The following is a 20,208-nucleotide window of genomic DNA, read 5'->3' on the forward strand; positions in this document are numbered from 1 at the left end:
GTCTTTCCTTCCAAATACACAAGAAACTATTTGCAGCAAGGGTGCTCTTCTCAGATGGGTAGACTCATATATTCCCTTAATAATTTTCCACTGGAAAGCTGGAAGCATGACCCTGTGGTTGAAAGTCCACCACACTTTGACATCTTTAGTGTAATCACGTTGCTGAGCTCATTCTATCCCATATGGGGTCAGTTCAAGTCCTGGCTGCTCCACTTCTGATCCAGCCCCCTGCTAGTGAGCCTGGAAAAGCAGTGGAAGATGGTACAAGTCCTTGAGCCTCTGACTCCCATGTGGGAGAACCAGAAGAAGCCCTTGGCTCTTGGATTTGGCCTGGTGCAGACCTGGCCATTATAAACATTTGGGGAGTAACTAGTAGATGGAAGATCTCTCTCTCTCTCTCTCTCTCTCTCTCACTCCCTCTCTCTCTCCCTCTCCTTCTTTCTCTCACTCTCCCTCCCTCCTTTCTCTATGTATTTCTAACCTTAAAATAAATAAATAAATAGATATTTTTAAAATGTGCCTGATATCTCATAAGGTATCTTCCTGTCAATAACTGATATCCTTTAATTTCTGAATTCCATGCACGTGGTATAGTCTGAATTTTAAGTGTTGATCTACAATCAGCTTGGTGGTTTCCTCCACCAAAAATGCCAAAGAAGCAGCTGCCCTTAAACACGCAGGTCACCCTGCAGCCACTGAGTCTAGTTGCTTAGAAAAGTAGACCACTGGTTGTGAATGAGTGAGTACACTGAGAGCTATTCCCTATTTCTCTGTAACAAACAGGATGAAAAACTTGTCTAATTTAAGGATTCCTAGTAATGGTGTTTCTGTTAGTAACTCATTAATTCTTTGGAAAATCTCCTGTTTATTTCTTGTCCAATGACTTGGGTCTGGGTTAGGGCCTTTGAAAGTCTTATATAAAGGTTTAGCTATTAACTACCTTCCTTGAATTCATATCCTACAAAATGTGCCATTCCAGGAATGTCCTTAGCTGTTTCTTTGTCTGTGGGGGCCCTGTATATAATATGGTTTCCTTTCTGTTAAGTGAAAGAGCATACTGCTCTGGGGTCAGAATATATGTGAAGCAGTTTATCTCTTATTTAGATATCTGAGTTTGTTTGGGAAAAAATGTACATCTGCTTCCCAAAGCTATTTAACACCTGGATCGTATGTTCATGTTAGTCTTCTTTGGAGGTCCTGCAAACAACTTCTACATATTGTAGAATGGCTCCAATCTTTAATTGGACCTTTCTGAGTTCCTTTGTAAGAGCATTGCCAAACAAATAAGGGCTATCCCTGAAGCTTTGAAATAGAACTATCCAAGTATACTACTGAATTATATTTGAAGAGGGATCAGTACATTCAAAAGCAAACAAAAAGTGGGATTCTAGGCTTAATGTAATATGCAGAATACAACATATTTTAAGTCTAGGACTGTGTACTATGAGGTTCTTCCATGTATCTAAAATAGTATAAGGATTTGTCACAATAAGATGAAGTGGAATGACTGCTTCATTATTGCTCCTGAGGTCCTGAAACATTATATATTCCCTATTTGTTTTGTTTTGTTTTGTTTTGTTTTGTTTTAATGTATAGAATGGGGTATTGCAGTAAGACTGTCACGGAACCAACAATATGTGTTTAAGAAATTTATCAAGGGTTAAAGTCCCCATGTGGCTTCAGGTTTTATAAGAGACCAATGCCAATGAGGAAATGTAGCCTTGCCACGTAAGAGGACTCTGAGAGATATGGTATGAATAAGTACAGGGGCTACCTGAACTTAGACATGAGAATCCACACTGTTTCACATTTCTGCAGTAAGATCATGCAGGCTGGGGTCTGCCTCAGTGCTTGTTATCATAACAAATGACTTAAACTTAGAAGCAATTAACTTGAAATAAGCACACAGGGATATTAGAAAATCCCTTTTATGTAAAGAAATTGAACATTTAGACAGTACTAAAATCAGGTGAGAGATAGGAACTTCTTCATTAACAAACTAAAGGTAAAATAAATTTCCTAGAATGAGATTTACCACCAACTTCCAATAATAATACAACTTCTTTAAGATAGGATCCTTCATGAGAAGTTAGCACAGAGTAACTATGACTCCTGTTGACAATTAGAAAAACATAACACCCTTACCTGTGATGTCAGTAATCACCAAAGGGTCTTGACATGAGATACCTAGGATACGGAAGTCTACTGAGTCCTGAGGCCCCATAAATCTTTCAACAAAGCCATGAGTTAAGTGGGAGTCCTCTACTCCCTTTAGAGGAGGAGATAATCCCACTTCCAGTGACCACCTTTCTTGTATTTGTGGCATGAACCTGGATCCTTCACAGTGTGAAACTCCTTATGTCTACATCTAATCTTTCCATACCTGAGATATTCTCTCTGTGGGTTTTATAGCCAGACCAGAATGCCTCCTGTGCTGATTATGAGGTCACTGAGCAATGTTTAAAGCAATTGATACCCTATGAGTACTGTCTAGACTTCTTCCCATGTTGGAATACATTTTCCTCTTCAGCCCTGCCCCTATTATTAAACACTTGAAATGCTATTTCTACCATTTGACTCATGGGCTTTAATGGGCCCAACATCAGTTGTTAAAACAGTACACTTAGGAGTGAGTTCATATGAACGGTTGCAGAACAATATACAGATGAAAAATCTCAGCAGAACCTGAGAAGACAAAAATAGCTATGACTCTGCAAGCTCAGTAAGCTTAAGCAGCCGACTTGAATACCTTGTCTTAGATGAGATCTGGCATCCCAAGATCTCCTTTTTGCCACTTTAAAGTGTGGTCCCATAACACAGCCTGCTTTGCAGGCTCCCTGTATGTTAATCTATATCTAATATTGCCCAATGTCCAAGATATTTTTGGGAGCCATTTTTACCACTGCATCTAGGGTATCTGGCATCTATGGGGCAATACTGCACTGAAAGTTCCAGTAAACCAAAGGAGGTATTTGGCTTGATGAGATGCATTACTCAAGAATTTTTCCCCCAGAGCCACAAACATACTTGCCCTGCTTATCCAAGACTAACAATCTAGGAAATCTAGGGGTGTTGAATCCCACACCTTTATCAAGTGTATACCAGCATGAACTGAAACCCATGTTCATATTTCAGTGTTAATCTTGAAGCTCCAGCAGCCTAATATTTTGGAGGGTTTTCTCTGCTATCCCTACTGAGCCAAATCCTTGGGGTCCTTGAATCCCATGCATAGAATCTATGCTTCAGGGTGGCAACAATATCCAAGTATCTTCAGACATTGGAGCTGAGAAATCCCAGCTTTATATTTCTCAAAGCCAACCCCTGCAGTCAGGGAGGGCTTGACTGTGCATGGAATATTAAGTCCCTCCTGACTAGCAGAAGACACATTCATATGCCGAGAACCAAAAGTTCACTGCATATTAAACCTGATTTCCTCACAGCTAATATTAATTTCAGAGCACAGAGATTGCAGTAGCTGTCAAGCCCCAACTAACAGTGAGTAGACTGGCTGCCACCTAAACATTGCTGGCACTGTTCCACTGTCCCAGACCAGAAGCAAGGGCCTACATCCCCTAGACCAGGAAATACCCACAGATTCCTGATGCAGCAACTGATGTCATGGTAGGAAGTAATGCATCAAGCAACCAGATGCAGGGATAATGAGCTCTTTGCTTCCCCTCCTTCTTTTAAACAAATGGGAGCAGATTAAAAGCCATGTGTGAGCAGGAGACAACATGGAGAACAATGCTGGTTTAGCTAAATGTCTTCCAGCAGTTATGGCCCAATGCTAAGAGCTAACTGGTCACCAACGACACTAACTGTAAAGACAAACTGTCTCCAGAAGATGAACACATGAGAATAATGTTCCCAGCCAAGGTCTGGTGAGCAGCAATTACCAAAATTTCCCATGGATTTTTTTTAAATGTTTACAGCTGTGGCTGGCCTCCAACAATTACCAATACAAAGAACAAGAGTAACCAGATTTATATATCAAAAACTTATCCAAAATTCTAAAAATAAGGAAAAAATTAAACTGACCAATTGGATTTGATCTAGCGGTTTTTTGAAAACTTGGATAGATTGTTACCTAGGTTTATTTGCCCAGTGTTGTTTTGGGGGTTACTGCTCTGTTCCATTTATTTCAAACTCCTATGTGGCTCATTTATATGATTTAGTCAATGAATATAGTATTTTTAACTCAGGTTCTTGTCTTCTTCCAAGATAGAAGTACTGGGCAGAGACTGGTATGTGCAAATAGGAACATAATTCATTTAGCAGTGAGGGAGTAAACACACATTCACATATGTGCGTGGGCTGCCAACACTGAGAAATACCCAACAGACATGGATCATAGCATTGTCTACAAATGAGAGGGACAAAACACCTTAAGACAGTTCCTCAGCCATAGAAGTGCATCCAGTAGTGGGAGGGGTCTATCTGATTGGTCTGAAGCTTAAAGGCAGAAATCTAGGGTGGTACATGTAAGTGACGTCTGTGCTGGAAAGAGAGCTCTCTTCTGTCTTTCACCTGTCTTTATAAGAAAAGGATTGGTATCACAATTGGATATACAAACAGCGTGGTGTCTGAACATGCACCTTGGTCTTGGATGTGACAAGTGCATCCTGGGATGATGGGTGCATCAGACAGTTAAAGAAACAAAATTACATTGCAGGAATATAAGAATTTTAGCCAACCTAAACTTTAACTAACACTAACTAGTTATACCGTATCACTGGTGAGGTTTAAGAAGAAATTGTGGATTCCATTGGGAATTGGAACCTACCACATCCTTATTACATTGCAGCAATAAACATGGATTTTTTTGTCTTAAGACTTCTGAGGAGACTGACTTACAAATGGTAGACTAGTTTTATTCAGCAGACAAAATTTCAAGGCAGCAAAGTGTTCAGGCTGTATTTGGGTCATTGACTATTGCTGGCAAGTTTTCCAGTGAGAATTGGAAGCCAAAATGAGCAAAGTAGAAAGATTTGAGCACTTTGCCACTTGTTCAGAGAAAGAATGAGGGGAAAGTAGTATGTTTTGGACAGTATAATGGAAGGCAAGAACCATTTACTAGAGAGATTAGCAAAATTAACAGAGAATCCTGTGTTGATGAGTAAGACAATGTGAAAGTGATCCTAAGATATTTCAAAGATTTTCAAGGCAGCCCCTCCCATCAAAATACCATTGGAGGTCTACAAGTACAAATTTGTCTCAAAGATTTTCCAGGGTAAAATCCTCTCATAAGAAGAGTACTGGGGGTGCCTTGGTCTCCCAGGATCAGCTCCTGATTCAGGTTTGCAAGGTGCAGGCATGTTTCTTGCTGTCAGCACATCTTGGTGCCATCCAATGATGCTGGGTTTGCAGATGTGAAGAATGCAAGGGTTATGAGGGCATGGCAACTTCTCCCAAGAAGTCAAAGAAAAGCCTGGGATATCAGGCAGGGTTGTAATGCAGGGATGGAGTCCCTGAATGGAGCAATGCCTAGCGTAGCTGTTGCAGAGAAACTGCAGTACAAATCCCAGAAAAATGAGAGGTGACAGCAATGTGATATGTCTTTCAAGGAAACCCCAAATAGTGTGCCAAGCAAACTTTGTAAAGCTTCAGATAACTGTGTTTGGCTTCAGACAGCAGCTGGGTGAGCAGACCAAAAAAACTGTGGAGCCATAGAGGTTTCCACGTAGATTTAAAAGGATTCTTCAGATGAACTGCAGACCTAGATAAAAATTAGTCATGGGACAAAGTCACTGTAACAAACCTTTATCTTGGTGGAGCATACTGGAAATGTGGTGTTGGAGCTGCTGCACAAATTGCCACCAGGACAATGCTTAGTGGAGCTACAGAGCTGTTACTCCAATCTGTAAGAACTGAAGCATGGGGTTGCCTGACCTGCTAGGGAACCTCTCCTTAACACAATGGGTCCAAAATGCTGCACATAAAACTTTAGAATGTAATTCTTGCACTGCTGGTTTTCAATCTTATTTTGGCCCAATTAATCCTTTCCATTTATTTGTCTCCCCTGTTTAGCATGGAAATGTATACCCTGTATTCATTCCATCACAGTGTTTTAGAAGTATGTAAGTTATTTTTTATTGTATGAGAATTCAAAGCTAAGAGAATTTGCCTTGAGGCTCAGATGAGACTTTGAACTTGGGACTTTTGAATTAATGTGAGACTGAATTATGTCCTTGGAACTCTGGGGATAGAAAGATCATATTTTGTAAGTGAGAAGGGCATGAGTCTTGAGGAGTCAGAGACAGACTATTATGGTTTAAACAGATTTGGTTCCCCAAATTTATGCAGATTTTAAAACATCAAAGTATGATATCAAAAGTAGATGAATTAGTGATTGATGGGTTCAAGCTGGTGGCTTTATCCAATCATGGTATATGAAGGTGGAACCTTTGGTAATAACTAGATCAAATAATTGTAGTTAGAGAGGAGCTCCATGACCCAATCGTGATAGCTTTATAAGGAGAAGCACACACACACAGGGATGAAACACAGGCAACCTGTGTCTCCCTGCTTCCTGGCTCACCATGAGATCCTCTCTCCGCCATTCTCAAGACTCACCAAATACCTGAATCATTGGGGGCACCAGATCGTGCATTTTGAACCACTAAAGCATAAACCAAAATAAACCTTCCTCCATAAGTAGCTCCTGAGTATTTTAGTTAAAGCAATGAAAATCTAACTCAGCCGGCCAGCGCCATGGCTCAATAGGGTAATCCTCTGCCTGCAGTGCCGGCACCCCGGGTTCTAGTCTTGGTCGGGGTGCCAGATTCTGTCCCAGTTGCCCCTCTTCCAGGCCAGCTCTCTGCTGTGGCCCGGGAGTGCAGTGGAGGATGGCCCAAGTCCTTCGGTCCTGCAACCGCATGGGAGACCAGGAGAAGCACCTGGCTCCTGTCTTCGGATCAGCACAATGCACCGGCCGCAGAAGCCATTGGTAGAAATCACCTTTTCTTTCGTTCTTTTTTTTTTTAAACTTTTATTTAATGAATATAAATTTCCAAAGTACAGCTTATGGGTTACAATGGCTTCCCCCCCATAACGTCCCTCCCACCCGCAACCCTCCCCTTTCCCACTCCCTCTCCTCTTCCATTCACATCATGATTCATTTTTGATTTTCTTTATATACAGAAGATCAGTTTAGCATACATTAAGTAAAGATTTCAACAGTTTGCTCCCACACAGAAACATAAAGTGAAAAATACTGTTTGAGTACTAGTTATAGCATTAAATCTCAATGTACAGCACACGAAGGACAAAGATCCTACATGACGAGTAAGTGCACAGTGACTCCTGTTGTTGACTTAACAAATTGACACTCTTGTTTATGGCATCAGCAATCACCCTAGGCTCTTGTCATGAGCTGCCAAGGCTATGGAAGCCCCCTGAGTTTGCAGACTCTGATCATATTTAGACAAGGCCATGGTCAAAGTGGAAGTTCTCTCCTTTCTTCAGAGAAAGGTACCTCCTTCTTTGAAGACCTGTTCTTTCCACTGGGATCTCACTCACAGAGATCTTTCATTTAGGTTTTTTTTTTTTTTTCTTTCCAGAGTGTCTTGGCTTTCCATGCCTGAAATACTCTCATGGGCATTTCAGCTGGATCCGCATGCCTTAAGGGCTGATTCTGAGGCCAGAGTGCTGTTTAGAACATCTGCCATTCTATGGGTCTGCTGTGTATCTCACTTCCCATGTTGGATCGTTCTCTCCCTTTTTTATTCTATCAGCTAGTATTTGCAGACACTATTCTTGTTTATGTGATCCCTTTGGTTCTTAGTACTATCATTATGATCAATTGTGAACAGAAATTGATCACTGGGACTAGTGAGATGGCATTGGTACATGCCACCTTGGTGGGATTGAATTGGAATCCCCTGGTATGTTTCTAACTCTACCGTTTGAGGTAAGTCAGCTTGAGCATGTCCCGAATTGCACATCTCTTCCCTCTCTTATTCCCACTCTTATATTTAACAGTGATCACTTTTCAGTTAAGTTTCAGCACTTAAGAAGAATTGTGTATTGATTATAGTATTCAACCAAAAGTATTAAGTAGAACAAACAAAAAAAAAATACTAAGAGGGATAACATATCAAGTTGCTCATCAACAGTCAGGGTGAGGGCTGATCAAGTCGCCATTTCTCCTAGGGTTCATTTCACTTTCACAGGTTTCCTTTTTGGTGCTCAGTTAGTTGTCACCTATCAGGGAGAATAAGTGGCATTTGTCCCTTTGGGATTGGCTTATTTCACTCAGCATAATGCTTTCCAAATTCCTAACAAGGATCACTCATGCTCATGGACTGCAAGAATCAATATCATCAAAATGTCCATTCTCCCAAAAGCAATTTATAGATTCGATGCAATACCAATCAAGATACCGAAGACCTTCTTCTCAGATCTGGAAAAAATGATTCTGAAATTCATATGGAGACACAGGAGACCTCGAATAGCAAAAGCAATCTTGTAAAACAAAAACAAAGCTGGCGGCATCACAATACCAGATTTCAGGACATACTACAGGGTAGTTGTAATCAAAACAGCATGGTACTGATACAGAAATAGATGGATAGACCAATGGAACAGAATTGAGATACACAGCAGACTCATAGAATGGCAGATGTCCGAAACAGCACTCTGGACTCAGAATCAGCCCTTAAGGCATGCGGATCTGCCTGAAAAGCCCATGAGAGTATTTCAGGCATGGAAAGCCAAGACACTCTGGGGGGGGAAAAAAAAAAAAAAACAACTAAATGAAAGATCTCCACGAGTGAGATCCCAGTGGAAAGAACGGGTCATCAAAGAAGGAGGTACCTTTCTCTGAAGGGAGGAGAGAACTTCCACTTTGACCATGGCCTTGTCTAAATATGATCAGAGTCAGTGAACTCAGGGGGCTTCCATAGCCTTGGCAGCTCATGACAAGAGCCTAGGGTGATTACTGATGCCATAAACAAGAGTGTCAATTTGTTAAGTCAACAACAGGAGTCACTGTGCACTTACTCGTCATGTAGGATCTTTGTCCTTCGTGTGCTGTACATTGAGATTTAATGCTATAACTAGTACTCAAACAGTATTTTTCACTTTATGTTTCTGTGTGGGAGCAAACTGTTGAAATCTTTACTTAATGTATGCTAAACTGATCTTCTGTATAAAAAGAGAAACGAAAATGAATCATGATGTGAATGGAAGGGGAGAGGGAGTGGGAAAGGGGAGGGTTGCGGGTGGGAGGGACGTTATGGGGGGGAAGCCATTGTAATCCATAAGCTGTACTTTGGAAATTTATATTCATTAAATAAAAGTTTTATAAAAAAGAATTGAAACACCAGAAATCAATCCAAACATCTACAGCCAACTAATATTTGATCAAGGATCCAAAACCAATCCCTGGAGTAAGGACAGTCTATTCAATAAATGGTGCTGGGAAAATTGGATTTCCACATGCAGAATCATGAAGCAAGACCCCTACCTTTCACCTTACACAAAAATTCACTCAACATGGATTAAAGATTTAAATCTACGACCTGACACCATCAAATTATTACAAAGCATTGGAAAAACCCTGCAAAATGTAGGTACCGGCAATGACTTCTTGGAAAACACCCCAGAAGCTCAGGCAGTCAAAGCCAAAATTAACATTTGGGATTGCATCAAATTGAGAAGTTTCTGTACTGCAAAGGAAACCATCAGGAAAGTGAAGAGGCAACCAACAGAATGGGAAAACATATTTGCAAACTATGCAACTGATAATGGGTTGATAACATTAATCTACAAAGAAATTAAGAAACTCCACAACATCAAAACAAACAACCCATTTAAGAGATGGGCCAAGGACCTCAATAGACATTTTTCAAAAGAGGAAATCCAAATGGCCAACAGACACATGAAAAAATGTTCAAGATCACTAGCAATCAGGGAAATGCAAATCAAAACCACAATGAGGTTTCACCTCACCCCGGTTAGAATGGCTCACATGCAGAAATCTACCAACAATAGATGCTGGAGAGGATGTGGGGAAAAAGGGACACTAACCCACTGTTGGTAGGAATGGAAATTGGTTAAGCCACTATGGAAGTCAGTCTGGAGATTCCTCAGAAACCTGAATATAACCCTACTGTTCGACCCAGCCATCCCACTCCTTGGAATTTACCAAAAGGAAATGAAATTGGCAAACAAACAAGCTGTCTGCACATTAATGTTTATCGCAGCTCAATTCACAATAGCTAAGACCTGGAATCAACCTAAATGCCCATCAACAGTAGACTGGATAAAGAAATTATGGGACATGTACTCTATAGAATACTATACAGCAGTCAAGAACAATGAAACCCGGTCATTTGCAACAAGAAGGAGGAATTTGGAAAACATCATGCTGAGTGAATTAAGCCAGTCCTACTGGAACAAATATCATATGTTCTCCCTGATCGGCGACAACTAACTGAGCACCAAAGGGGAAACTTGTTGAAGTGAAATGGACACTATGAGAAACAGTGACTTGATCAGCTCTTGTCCTGACGGTTGATGTACAATGTAATATTATATCCAATATAGTATTTTTTTGTTCTAGTACTATTGGTTGAACTCTGTAATTAACACACAATTATTCTTAGGTGTTCAAATTTTAACTGAGTTCACCTTTTCTAAAATGTCATAGAAAAGAAATAATGTTGCTCTTTTTGCCATCTGGGTACATTGAAATAGAATAATTGATTTTAGATTCATACGTACTATTGAATTTATATTATTGCACTTTTATAAGTTCCTCAATTTTTATCTGTTGAATGGTATTGGTTTGGTTGTTTTTCCAGGTTTTTTGTTTGTTTGTTAACCTTTCAGATAAATATGTTAGGAACATGTGGGCTCATCCTTCGAAGCCTGTATTGCCGGCATGGTGGGGCGACAGCATTTTTCTACAAGAAGCACCAGAGACAAGTTTCAGTGAACATGTCCCTTTGTTAACAAAGAGGGGAGTAGCTAGTTCAGGGCAACACTAATTCTATAGGATAAAGTCAATACTGGTGCCTCTAAGCTTCTCCAGTCAGCTTGAAGGTGGTCCTTATGGGTCTGGGCCACGTACAGGAGCCATTTACCAGATTGACAGTTACACAGCTTGAACAAGAAGTAGGGGTGGGGGTAATATGCCTGGGGCTCTTACCACTAGCCAGCAGTCAGGTCATAGGGTCATTCCCAGGAGGCATGGTGTGCCATTCCCTCTTAATATCCTACATGGGCTAGGCAGGCAGTCTCTCAGCCAGGCACAGGATCACCCAAAGGATCATTTGTGTGCAAATATTTTTATGGATAGCGACACTTAATATGAGATGCCAAGGCTATGGAAGACTTTTGAATCCACAAACTTCATCAATATTTAGACAAGTAGATAAGCAAATTGGAATTTCTCTCCTCCCTTCAGAGAAAAGTACCTCCTTCTTTGATGGCCACTTCTTTCCACTGGGGTACCATCTACAGAGGTCTTTCATGTAGAAAAATTTTTGCCACAGACTCTTGGCTTTCCATGTATGAAATGTTCTCTTGGGCTTTCCTGCCAGACCAGAATGCCTTAAGGAATGATTCTGAGGTCAGAGTGCTACTTAAAGTGACTATTATTCTGAGTCTGCTGTGTGGACTGCTTCCCATGTTGGAGAATTCACTCCTTTTTTAACTCTATTATTATTACCAGACACTTAATCCTATCCATATGATCACTTTAACACTTAGGATGAATTTTTATCCACCCTCCAGTTTAAGGGAACTGGAGTCACATGGCAGGTTTTTAAATTCTACCCTTAGAAGTAAGTCCTTAGGAATGTATGCAGAACTATATAGCTTATAGTTACAAACTTCATATACTTCATAATTACAACTTTAGGAACATGGTGATTCTTCCCACCATGCCCACACTCCCGCCCATGATCCCACCCCTCTTCCTCCTCCCTCTCTTATTCCCATTCTCATATTTTACTGAGGTTTATTTTCAAGTCACTTTATACACATATGTTTAACTTTGTTGAGTAAAGAGTTCAACAAATAGTATGAAAAAAAAAAAAAAGAAAACTGTTCCTCAACTGTTAACATAAGAGCATTTCAAGTCATTGCTTCTCCAAGTGTAAAATTCACTTCTACAAATTGTCTTTCAGGTGATCTATTAGTCATCGCAAGTCAGGGAGAACATAAGGTATTGCCCCATTAGGACTGGATTATTTCACTAAATATGATGTTTTCCAGATCCATCCATATTTTTACAAATGACCAGTTTTCATTTTTTTTTACCACTGTGAATTATTCCTTATTGTACATATCCCATAATTTCATTATCTAGTCTACAGTTGGTGGACAATTTGGTTGATTCCATGTCTTAGCTTTTGTGAATTGAGCTGCAATAAACACTGGGGTGAAGATGACACTTCCATATGCTAATTTCATTTTCCTTAGGTAAGTTCATTGGAGTGAGATGGCTGGATCATATGGTAGGTATATTCAGATTTTTGAGATATCTCCACGCTGAGTTCCATCATGGTTTTACCAGTTTACATTCTCACCAACAGTAGATTAGGGTACCTTTTGCACATCCTTACCAGCATTTGCTGTTTGCTGTTTTCAGTATGAAAGCTTTTCTAAAAGAGGTGAGGTGAAACCTCATGGTGGTTTTGATTTGCATTTCCCTGATGGCTAGCGATCCTGAGTATTTTTTCATGTGTCTGTTGGCCATTTGGATTTCCTCTTTTGAAAAATCTCTGTTTAAGTCCTTTGCCCATTTCTTAACTAGATTGCTTGTTTCGTTGTTATGAAGTTTCTTCATCTCCTTGTATATTCCGGTTATTAATCCTTTATCTGTTGCAAAGTTTGCAAATAAATTTTCCCATTCTGTTGGTTGCTCTTCACTTTGCTGCGTGTCTCTTTTGCAGTACAGAGGCTTCCCATTATGATGTAATCACATTTGGGAATTTTGCCTGTGATTGCCTTTGCTTCTGTGGCCTTTTCCAAAAACTCTTTGCCTTGCCAATATGTTACAGTGTTTCTCCAATGTTCTCTAATGATTTGATGGTATCAGGTTGTAGATTTAGGGCTTTAATCCAGTTTGAGTGAATTTTTGTGTAAGGTGTAAGGCAGGGGTCTTGATTCATGCTTCTACATGAGGAAATCCAATTTTCCCAGCACCATATGTTAAAGAGACTGTCTTGCTCCAGGGATTTGTTTCAGCTCCTTGGTCAAATATAAGTTGGTTGTAGATCCTTGGATTGATTTTTGATGTTTCTATTCTGTTCCATTAGACTGTCCACCTGTTTTTGTACCAGTACCAGGCTTTTTTGATTATAACTGCACTGTAGTATGTCTTGAAATCTGGTATTGTGATGCCTCCAGCTTTGCTTTTGTTGTATAGGATTGATTTAGGTATTTGAGGTCTCCTGTGTATCCATATGAATTTCAGCATAATTTTTACCCATTTAAAAAGGATGTCATTGGTATTTTGATTGGTGTTGCATTGCATCTGTAAATTGCTTTCAGAAATATGGGCATTTTGATTAAATTGATTCTTCCAATCTATGGACATGGAAGATTTTCCATTTTTGGTATCTCCTATTTCTTTCTTTAATGCTTTGTAATTCCCATTATAGAGCTCTTTGACATCCTTGGTTAAATTTATCCCAAGGTATTTGAACTTTTTTGTAGCTATTTTGAGTGGGATTGATCTTAGAATTTCTTTCTCAGCTGTGGTATTGTCTGTGTATACAAAGGCTATTGATTTTTGTGTATTGATGTTATGTCCTGCTACTTTACCAAACTCTTCTATGAGTTCTTTTAGTCTCTTGGTGGAGTCTTTTGGATCCCCTATATATTAAATCCTATCATCTTGCAAATAGGGATAGTTTGACTTCCTCATTACCAATTTGTAGTTCTTTGATTTCTTTTTCCTGCCTAATAGCTCTGGCTAAAACTTCCAGAAATATAGTGATCAGCAATGGTGAGAACGGGTATCCTTTTCTGGTCCTGGATGTCAGTGGGAATGTTTCCAACTTTTCCCCATTCAACAGGACATTGACTGTGGGTTTGTCATAAATTGTCTTTATTATGTTGAGGAATATTTTTTCTATTCCCAATTTGCTTAGGTTTTTCATCATGAAAGGGTTTTGTATTTTATCAAATGCTTTCTCTGCATATATTGAGATAATTATGTGTTTTTTTTTTCAGTTTGTTAATGTGATGCATCACATTAATTGATTTGCAAATGTTGAACCCATCCCTGCATACCAGGGATAAATCCTACTTTGTCCAGGTAAATGATCTTTCTGATTTGTTGTTGGATTCAATTGGCTAGAATTTTATTGAGAACTTTTGTGACTATGTTCTTCAGGGAAATTGGTCTGTAGTTCTCATTCTCTGTTTCATCTTTTTCAGGTTTATGAATTAAGGAGATTCTAGCTTCATAGAAAGAATTTTGGAACATTCCCTCTCTTTCAGTTGTTTTAAATAGCTTGAGAAGGATAGGAGTTAGTTGTTCTATAAATGTCTGGTAGAATTCAGCAGTGAAGCCAACTGGTCCTGGGTTTTGATTTGTTGGGAGGGCCTTTATTACTGATTCTATTTTAGTTTTGGTTATGGATCTGTTTAGGTATTCTATGGCTTCATGGCTCAGTTTAGGTGGGTTGTGTGTATCTAGGAATCTATCCATTTCTTTCAGGTTTTTCAGTTTGTTGGCATACAGCTCTTTGTAGTAATTTCTGATTTTTTTTTTATTTCTGTGGTGTCTGTTGTTACATTTCCATTGCCATCTAAATTTTATTTTATTGATTTGAGTCTTCTCTCTCCTTTTTTTAAGTTAGTTTGGCCAATAATGTGCCATTTTTGTTTATTTATTCAAAAACCCAGCTCATCGTTTTGCTGATCTTTTATATTTTTTATTTCAATTGTGTTGATTTCTTCTCTAATTTTAATTATTTCTTTTATCCTACTAACTTTGGGCTTGGTTTGCTGTTTTTTTTTTTTTCTAGATCCTTGAGATGCATTGATAGTGCCATTTATCCTTTCCTATAACAACCCTCACTAAGTGAGTCCAGTAGCCAAGTGGTATTCTATCAGTTATGGAGTTTACCTATTGCAATTATGTATTCAGGAGTAGGAAAAATTATCAATGAGTTTGTCTGCGGAACTACTGGGACCACTGTGATTTCAGACATGAAACTCCACTTGACCATCTGAGATCTCTACTTTGAGTGGAAGGCCACACCTAGGAAGACATACAGTTTGAACCCATAGCAACAGTGTAATGGCCTTCCTGGGGGAGACAGATACTCTTCTGCATGTAAGGAACTCTGGGTGTGAGAATGGACTTAGATGTACAGACTGGGTGAGAATCTACAATTCTCCATTTTGGGAATTTAAATTGAGATTTTTGCTATCATACTTTATTTAAAACTATTTGTTTATTTATATTTAGAAGACAGAGTGAGGGAGGGAATGAGAGAGAGAGAGAGAGAGAATCTTCTATTTACTAGTTAATTTCCCAAATGGCCGCAGCAGCCAGGTCTGGGCCAGGAGCCAGGGACTCCATTTGAGTCTCCCAGAAGTGTAGCAGGTGTCCAAGTACTTGTGCCATCCTGTTGCTTTATCAGGTACATGAGTATGTAGTGGGATTGGAAGTAGAGCAGCAGGGACTCAGACCAGCACTAGGATATGGGATACCAGTGTCATGGACAGCAGCTTGATGTGCTACAACACAATACCAACCCTACCTACCAGACTTAAGAGATTTTTTTTTTCTATTCTGTAAATCAAGGGATTTTCTAGTAAGCTGCACAACTCTTTTGTTTCTAGAGACACTGTGATCAACTTACCACCACTAAAGATCTCTGCAGGTAAATACATTCTAATTACTGGCACATCTCTGTTTCCTTTTATGGTTGGTTGTCCACATTGCCTTTGAGGACTATGTGCTGCTACTTTGCTTCTAGTATCCTTGGATCTCATTACCTTTTTTTAAAAACTGAATAGTTCATTTCAATAATGGCATCCTCTACAGTTTATACCTAATGTGCAATGGTGCCAATCACATAGAGATGTTCCTATCACTAATGCATTTATCAGAAACTTAGTATGAGAGTATTTTCTGTTTCTTCTTATAGAACCTGTTTATGGGATAGGTATGTAGGCCACACATGATAAATATCTAGTCCAATATTTCAATCTTCCTAAGCCTTTAGATTTCCTTCATGTATCTTGTAAGGGAAGCTCTCACATTTCAGCATTCTTAAAAGGATGTTCTGACTGACTCTATATCCATTCAAACTGCCAACTAAATGTTGAGAACCATATCAGCTACATAAGTAGATATATTGCATCTGTAATCTGTATTAACCACACCCATATCAATGAATTCAGTTCAATACAATAAATTATTGTTCCCTCCTTAGTCCAAACCCTTTAAATTCATTTCCACACATTCTCCAGATTTTGCTGATTTATATCAGCATGGTTTGCAACCTTCCAAAGTACAAAGGTACAAGCTATTTCTATTTTTTTTTTTTTTTTTTTTTTTGCTCTAGTAATGAGGACAAGATTGTCTCATATGGATGTTGAGATTTTTGGTTTTATTTGTAACAAGTGATTACAATGCAACTTGAAGAAAAGCAGCATCCCTTTTCATGGTTACCATAGAGATTTCAACCTAGGACAGTAGGTCTTTGGAAGATTATCCTCTTCTACTTCCAAGGGAGTTCATGAATGACAAGGGGGTTCAAGATTGTTGGTTTTATCTGGATGCAATCAGAAGTCCCCATTGATAGTTTTAGTATTCAGCTCTTTTCTGATATTAGTATTAAATCTCATGTGAGAAACTAGAGGGCTTGAACTCAACTATTGCGGTAATATAACAGTTCACCTAATTAAAAGTCATGTTTTATTTTCAGCAAGATAAGCCTTGTATCTACTAATAACAGCCGTGTATCTACTAAATAACAGATTAATTTAGGGCTATGATGGAAGGTTTCTGGTTATCACAGTAACAATTCAAGTAGTATTATGAAAATTTCAGTAAAATGTAATAATCTAGCAACAGATCTTTAATTTTTCCTCTCCTAGCCTTTTAACCTATTATGCTATAAGGTTTTGTTCTATACAGGCTATAAAATAGATATTTTAATTTAAATGATAAGTTACATTTCCAAAGATTTAAAATAAAATTGAGCCTTAACATGTATTCATACAGCTGTCATATCCACTAGTTTAAAGATCCACCTTTACTACTGACATTATTTTTCCTTTCCTTGAAGAACTTCACAAAATTTTTTTGATAATTCTGATTGACTGTTGATGAATTCCTTAAGGTTTTATATATCTGTGATTGTCTTTATTTCATCTGCATTATTTTGAAAGATATTTTCTCTGGATATAGATTTATAAGTTGTCAGATTTTTTTAATTTTTATTTTCTCTCAGTATTTTTAAATGCCTCATGTTTCTTGGCATTTATCCCCTCTAACTAGAAACATGCTGTAATTCTTATCTTTGTTCTTTTTTTTATATTTCTTTTTTTTAAAACTTTTATTTAATGAATATAAATTTCCAAAGTACGACTTATGGATTACAATGGCTTCCCCCCATACCGTCCTTCCCACCCACAACCCTCCCCTTTCCCACTCCCTCTCCCCTTCCATTCACATCAAGATTCATTTTCGATTATCTTAATATACAGAAGATCAGTTTAGTATACATCAAGTATGGATTTCAACAGTTTGCTCCCACACAGAAACATAAAGTGAAAAATAATAGATGATTTTCTTTTAAATGATGATGAAATCAGAGCAGACCTATTGTCATGTTTAATCCCAGTGAGAGTCAAGTTGGGAATTGATAATTTCTTTTTTTTTTTTTTTTTTTTACAGAGGATCAGTTTAGTATGCATTAACTAAGGATTTCAACAGTTTGCACCCCCATAGAAACACAAAGTGAAATATATTGTTTGAGTACTCGTTATAGCATTAAGCCTCAATGTACAGCACATTAAGGATAGATCCTACATGAGGAGTAAGTGCACAGTGACTCCTGTTGTTGACTTTACCAATTGACACTCCTGTCTATGGCATCAGTAATCTCCCTATGCTCCAGTCATGAGTTTCCAAGGCTATGGAAGCCCTCTGAGTTCTCCGACTCTTATCTTGATTAGACAAGGTCATAGTCAAAGTGGAGGTTCTCTCCTCCCTTCAGAGAAAGGTACCTCCTTCTTTGATGACCTGTTCTTTCCACTGGGATCTCACTCGCAGAGATCTTTTGCCAGAGCGTCTTGGCTTTCCATGCCTGAAATACTCTCATGAGCTTTTCAGCCAGCTCTGAATGCCTTTAGGGCTGATTCTGAGGCCAGAGTGCTATTTAGGACATCTGCCATTCTATGAGTCTGCTGAGTATCTCACTTCCCATGTTGGATCACTCTCCCCTTTATTTACTCCATCGGTTAGCATTAGCAGGTACTAGACTTGTCTATGTGCTCCCTTTGACTCCCAGTCCCTCCACCATGACCAACTGTGAACTGAAACTGATCACCTGGAACAGTGAGATGGCATTGGTACATGCCACCTCGATGGGATTGAATTGGAATCCCCTGGTATGCTTCCAACTCCACCACTTGGGGCAAGTCAGCCTGAGCATGTCCCAAATTATACATATCTTTGTTCTTAACTATGCAATATATACTTTTGTTCTTCATGCTTTTAAGATACCCTATCACTGACTTCCAGGCACTTCAATATTAATGTCCTACGATGTCATTTTCTTCATGATCCTACTGCTGGGGATTTGTTGCCATTATTACTGTAGGTTAACACTTTTCATCAAATTTGGAAAGTGTTCATTCATTGTCTAAAATTATTCTGCTTTCCTTATAGAACTTCAGCTATGTTTATATTTTTCCCTCAGCTCACTGATGTTCCACTCACTTTTTTCCCTTTATTTGGGATAATTTCTATTGGTGAGGCTTAAAATTCACTAATCTTTTCTTTTTCCAGAAATGTCATATTTGCCATTAATTGCATCATGTATATTTTCATCCTGGACGTTTTAATTTTCACACCTAAAAATTCAATCTCCATTATTAAATGTTCCTATGTCCCTACTTACCCTGTTCAAGATTTCCTATACTTCAACACCCATGCAACAGCATGACATCATTTTATAGTCCTATCCATTATGACATCGCCTTCTATCACTTCCATTTGTTCACTTGAGATATACTTAAATTGAAATCAAAGTTTAACTGAGCATCCTGTATTTTATTTGACACCCATAACACCAACCTCACCTCATGTAATTTCCAAGCTTCTTGACTCACTTTATGTAGTTAACCTTGATCATCAATAGATTCATTTTTAAATTACCATTTCATTTTTAATACAATTTATTAATACATTGTATTCTCAGGGTCACAGCAAATGCATAACAATTGCTAGAACACAATTCTCATGTTAATGTGATATTAATACAAGAATAGATTCAATGTAGTTTATAGATACAATTATAATAATATAATGAAACTTCTTCTCTCTTTTTGCTTCTTTCTTAGGTTTTGAGATAAAATTTTAAATGGCTTAATGGCCCACCACATCAAGAGTTCATGAAGTAAAAAATAAAATCACCCTAATTCTGCAGAAATATATGCAAGGGCTTTAAACAATGATCAAATGAAAATATGGGGGTCGGCGCCATGGCTCACTTAGTTAATCCTCTGCTTGCGGCGCTGGCAACCCATATGGGTGCTGGGGTCTAATCCCGGTTGCTCCTCTTCCAGTCCAGCTCTCTGCTGTGGCCTGGGAAGGCAGTGGAGGATGGCCCAAGTGCTTGGTCTCCTGCACCCACATGGGAGACTAGGAGGAAGCACCTGGCTCCTGGCTTCGGATCGGCACAGTTCCAGCCATAGCGGCCATTTAGGGGGTGAACCAATGGAAAAAAAGAAGACCTTTCTCTCTGTCTCTCTCTCTCTACCTTTATCTGTCAAAAAAATGAAAATACATTTTAAAATAATCAGAGATCACTAAAATCTATAGTACTTAGATTCATAATACACCTTCTTTATTTGCTAACCATCTTTTTTTTTTCAATCAGAAGGTATGCTCTGTGAGGTAGCTATTTGCATCTGTTTAAAACAGCATTTCAGCGTCTATAACAATAAGGATACATGTTTGGGGTTGAATAACTGGATGAATAAACAGGAATTTAATTAATAGAT

Source organism: Oryctolagus cuniculus, chromosome 8 (genome assembly GCF_964237555.1).
Source record: "Oryctolagus cuniculus chromosome 8, mOryCun1.1, whole genome shotgun sequence".
Lineage (NCBI taxonomy): Eukaryota > Metazoa > Chordata > Mammalia > Lagomorpha > Leporidae > Oryctolagus > Oryctolagus cuniculus.